General features: G+C 44.1%; 1 protein-coding gene across 2 annotated transcripts in view; it reads left to right on the plus strand.

The window, feature by feature from the left end:
- Positions 1-5,312, plus strand: part of ACACA (acetyl-CoA carboxylase alpha) — a 360,465-nt gene that overhangs the window by 55,701 nt on the left and 299,452 nt on the right. Inside the window, exons 2-4 of one of the 2 annotated variants that reach the window (XM_011953628.1) lie at positions 358-475; positions 2,749-2,866; positions 4,522-4,829. The exons of the other annotated variant lie outside the window; for it this stretch is intronic. The gene's annotated coding sequence lies outside the window, so the exon portion shown is untranslated. The remainder of the gene's footprint in view (positions 1-357; positions 476-2,748; positions 2,867-4,521; positions 4,830-5,312) is intronic. 2 annotated transcript variants of the gene reach the window in all.

The raw sequence follows: 5,312 nt of genomic DNA on the forward strand, positions 1-5,312 counted from the left end.
CCAGCTACTTGGGAGACTGAGGCAGGACAATTGCTTGAACCTGGGAGGTGGAAGTTGTAGTGAGCTGAGATCATGCCACTGCCCTCCAGCCTACAGTTACAGAGCAAGACTCCATCCCAAAAAACAAAAACAAAATGTATTATCCAGATTCTTGCCATCACAAATGAGTTTTGCCTTTTTTGTTTGTTTTTTCTAGAAATGGGGTCTCTCGCTCTCTCTCTCTGTGTTGCTCAGGCCGGATTTGAACTCCTAGGCTCAAGTGATCCTCCCACCTCAGCTTCCTGAATAGCTGAGACTACAGGGGCATACACCTGGCTTGTTTTGCCCATTTTTTGTTTGTTTGTTTTATTTTGACAGGGTCTTGCTATGTCACCCAGGCTGGAGTGGAATTGTGTGATCAAGACTCACTGAAGTCTCCAACTCCTGGGCTCAAGCAATTCTCCCACCTCAGCCTCCCAAGTAGCTGGGACTACAGGCATGTATCACCATGCCCAGCTAAATTGTTTACAATTTTTGTGAGACAGGGTCTCCCTATGTTGCCAAGCTGGTCGTAAACTCCTGGCCTCAAGTGATCCTCCTGCTTTAGCCTCTCAAAGTGCTGGAATTATAGGCATGAGCCCACGGGTACCTGGCCTGTTTTGCCTGTTTTTGTAGCAGGAAACATACATTTTTTGCTCAACATTATGTTGGTAAAGTTCATCCATATTACTTCACGTAGCAATCATCTGTTCATTCTCATTGCTTTATAATATTTCATTGTATGCATGTATCACAATTTATTTATTCATTCTACTGTTGAGAGACATTTGTGTTGTTTCCAGTTTGTAGCCATAGTGAAGTGTTTCTGGGGCAGTTTTGAAAGTTTCTCCAGGGTATAAATCCAGAAGTTCTGGTTATAGGGTATGCAGAGTATGTACAACTTTACCAATTAATGCCAAACTGTTTTCTAAGGGATTGTCCTCATTACACTACTACTTGTAATATATGTAAGTTCCTACTGTTACACATCCTTGCCAAAGGGGCCAAATAATCTTTCCTGCATGATGCAATAATAAGCCTGGGCAGGGCCAGGCATACTTACACGTGCCTTTGGTTGGTTCTCAGAAGCTCAGGCCACAGTCATTTGCTCCCTCCAAGTAAGGGTAAGGATTCATAATATCCCAAGGTCCCTGATCACATGCTCCATTAACCTGGAAATAATGGGGTGGATGGGTTGGTGAACAGAATTTTTATTTTATTATTATTATTATTTTAGATGGAGTCTTGCTCTTGTCACCCAGGCTAGAGTGCAATGGTGCAATTCTGGCTCACTGCAACCACCACTACCTGGGATCAAGTGATTCTCCTGCCTCAACTTCCCGAGTAGGTGGGATTATAGGTTCCCACCACCACGCCCAGCTAATTTTTGTATTTTTTGTAGAGCTAGGGTTTCACCTTGTTGACCAGGCTGGTCTCGAACTCCTGACCTCAGATGATTCACCCACCTCGGCCTCCCAAAGTGCTGGGATTACAGGTGTGAACCACCGTGCCCAGCCACTGAATTTTTTTTTTTTTTTTGAGATGGAGTCTTGCTCTGTCATCCAGGTGGAGTGCAGTGGTATGAACACAGCTCACTGTAACCTCCACCCCCCTGGTTCAAGTAATTCTCCTTCCTCAGCCTCCCTCGTAGCTAAGACAGGGTCTCCACTCTGTTGCTCAGGGTGAGTGCAGGGGACAGTGAATTTAGTAACAACACAATTTCTTTTTTTTTTTTTTGAGACGGAGTCTCCCTCTGTCTTGCCTAGGCTGGAGGGAAGTGGCGCAATCTCAGTTCACTGCAACCCCTGCCTCCCGGGTTCAAGCGATTCTCCTTTCTCAGCCTCCCAAGTAACTGGGACTATAGTTGTGCGCCACTACACCTGCTAATTTTGCATTTTTAGTAGAGATGGGGTTTCACATGTTGGCCAGGCTCACCTTGAACTCCTGTCCTCAGGTGATCCACCCACCTCAGCCACTCATAGTGTTGGGATTACAGGCATGAGCCACCGCGTGTGGCAATCACAATTTCTGAATCAAGTGAGGATCCATACGCACTCTGTTCTGTATTGAGCACTAATAGGAAATGAAAGAACAGGAACATGGAGAGAAAGGGGACAGTAATATTTTCTGTGTGCCTACTATCTTCTAAGCTGTGTGCCAGAAGCTTCACATTTTGGTCACATCATTTCCTCCAAACACCACCTTAGAAGGTAGGCTTTATATCCTGAATATAAGATAGATATATATAATAGAGATAAGGAAACTGAGGCTCAGAAAGGGGTCACTTCCTCAAGGCCACAGAGCTAATTAGTGACAGAGTCAGGATTTAAAGCATGGTCTGTCTGATTAAAGAGCTCAAGCTGTTTACAATACAGAGCACAGAGAAGGTAGAGTTACTGCCGCCCTTGAGACTGACACTGCCAATACCAAGAATCAGTTCTTCTCAGTTTTGCTTGCCTCTATTCACCCCCAAAACTATGTTATTCAACTGATTATGACCATCTTGTTCATTGGTTGAAGCTACATTTCCTTTTCATGGATTTTTTTGTTGTCTTTAGTCTTTCTTCCTTTTTCTTTTTCCATTCAGAAAATTGGGCACATCAGCACAATAGATCCACTGATAAACAAGATGTGTGTTGGAAAATGACTTTCTACCTGCAGGTCTAGGAGTTAACCAGAGGTGAGAATTTTTTTTTTTTTTTTCTGAGGCGGAGTCTTGCTGTCACCCAGGCTGGAGGGCAGTGGCACAATCTTGGCTCACTGCAACCTCCGCCTCCCGGATTCAATGAATTCTCCTGCCTCAGCCTCCCAAGTAGCTGGGATTACAGGCGCCTGTCACCACATCCAGGTAATTTTTGTATTTTTAGTAGATGCAGGGTTTCTCTATGTTGGCCTTGCTGGTCTCAAACTCCTGACCTCAGGTAATCCTACTGCCTTGGCCTCCCAAAGTGCTGGGATTACAGGCGTGAGCCAGCACGTCCAGCCCAGAGGTGAGATTTTTAAAAAGACATGACATTCGTATGTTTATTGCGGCACTCTTCACAATAGCAAAGACTTGGAACCAACCCAAATGTCCATCAGTGATAGACTGGATTAAGAAAATGTGGCACATATACACCATGGAATACTATGAACCATAAAAAGGATGAGTTCATGTTCTTTGTAAGAACATGGATGAACCTGGAAACCATCATTCTGAGCAAACTATCGCAAGGACAGTAAACCAAACACCACATGTTCTCACTCATAGGTGGGAACTGAACAATGAGAAAGACACAGGATGGGGAACACACCGGGGCCTGTTATGGGGTAGGGGAAGAGAGGAGGGATAGCATTAGGAGATATACCTAATGTTGGCCGGGCGCGGTGGCTCAAGCCTGTAATTCCAGCACTTTGGGAGGCCGAGACGGGCGGATCACGAGGTCAGGAGATCGAGACCATCCTGGCTAACACGGTGAAACCCCGTCTCTACTAAAAAATACAAAAAACTAGCCGGGCGAGGTGGCGGGCACCTGTAGTCCCAGCTACTCCGGAGGCTGAGGCAGGAGAATGGCGTAAACCCGGGAGGCGGAGCTTGCAGTGAGCTGAGATCCGGCCACTGCACCCCAGCCTGGGCGACAGAGCGAGACTCCGTCTCAAAAAAAAAAAAAAAAGGAGATATACCTAATGTAAATGACGAGTTAATGGGTGCAGCACACCAACATGGCACATGTATACATATATAACAAACCTGCACATGGTGCACATGTACCCTAGAACTTAAAGTATAATAATAAAAAAAAAAGATGTGACATTGTGAAATCTTCTGCCCTAAGATATGACATACAGGAAAATTTTAATACAGAAGGTATTAAAAGGATAAAAAGAAATTGAATGATGGCTCAAGTTTTCTTGACGATAAAGGTTCTACAAAAGTATTAATGCTATATTTTATTACGTATTGTGTTTCATATATAATAAAAACAATAGAGAGTGAAGGTAGAAGACAGTGAAGTAAATATGTAGCAGGAAAAACCTGAACCTGATATAGGAATAATGGAGACACTAGGGAAGTCTAAAAAGAAGGTAGGGACAGGGGCAGGAAATAAACTTGCCAGGAGCATCTTCATGGCTTTAGAGGAAAGTGAAGTCAGGGATGGCTAGGCTATAAAGCTGATCAACATAAAATGTCAGAATCCTATGATTGGGCAAGACTCAAACAAGTCATCTTGTCCATTTTGCTGTCTTTAAAGAGCCCTTTAAAATTTCTCCAGGCATTTTAGTTGTGGTGTGTAGGACTTAGAAAGGGATTTAAAAAAACATATATATTGCAGGCATCATGGAGGAAGAAGCTAAGATTTGGTAACTGGCTGAAGTATAGAGACTGGAAGTGTTTGCTATTGGATAAGGAAGGAGTGAGAGCAGAAATGCCACGTGAAAACCCTGTGTCCATGTGAAAACATTGTGGGGAGTCTCTACTATTCACGCTGTCCTTCATTGTGCAATTCTACCTTTCATCATTAGGACCAGACTTATAAACTGGCCTCCCTGAGGACATTTTCTGACCTTATGTTATGAAGTTCCTCCAGGCTCTTAATTCTGGATAAACTGGAGTGATTAACAAGAGCAAAGAGACATAGTATTCAGATAAGGACTTTGGGTCTTATTTTTCCTTTATACCACAACTGGAGCCACAATTGTGGGCAAGACACTGACTTTCTTGATGAATTCTGTCCATCTGTAAAGCAGCTAAATATCCCACTGGAGGCTTTGCCTCTCAGAGACAACGTGAAGACGGATAAGCAGGCACCAGGAGCAGAGTGGCCTCTCAGGTACAGAGCTAATCTTTATTTCAGTCAATGAAGTGCTTACTAATAGAAATACCTAGTCCTATTCAAAGAGCTATAAAAGGGGGTAGCAAACTATACGAGATGGTTTCTGCCTTCAGGATTTAACTGGAGAGCTAAAACCAGTATGCAGACAAAAAAATTATATCCTAATTAAATTCTGAACTGTGGGCCAGGCACAGTGGCTCCCATCTGTAATCCCAGAATTTTGGGAGGCAGAGGTGGGAGGATCATTTGAGGTCAGGCATTTGAGACCAGCCTGGCCAACATAGTGAGACTCTGTCTCTACCAGAAATACAAAAATTGGCTGGGCATGGTGGTGCACACCTGTGATTCCAGCTACCCGGGAGGCTGAGGCAGGAGAATCACTTGAACCCAAGAGGTGGAGGTTGCAGTGAGCAGACAACGTGCCACTGAACTCCAGCCTGGAAGACAGAGCGAGACTCTGTCTGAAAAAAAAAAAAAAAA

The sequence above is a fragment of the Colobus angolensis genome, unplaced genomic scaffold, assembly GCF_000951035.1.
Source record: "Colobus angolensis palliatus isolate OR3802 unplaced genomic scaffold, Cang.pa_1.0 Scaffold37, whole genome shotgun sequence".
Taxonomy (NCBI): domain Eukaryota; kingdom Metazoa; phylum Chordata; class Mammalia; order Primates; family Cercopithecidae; genus Colobus; species Colobus angolensis.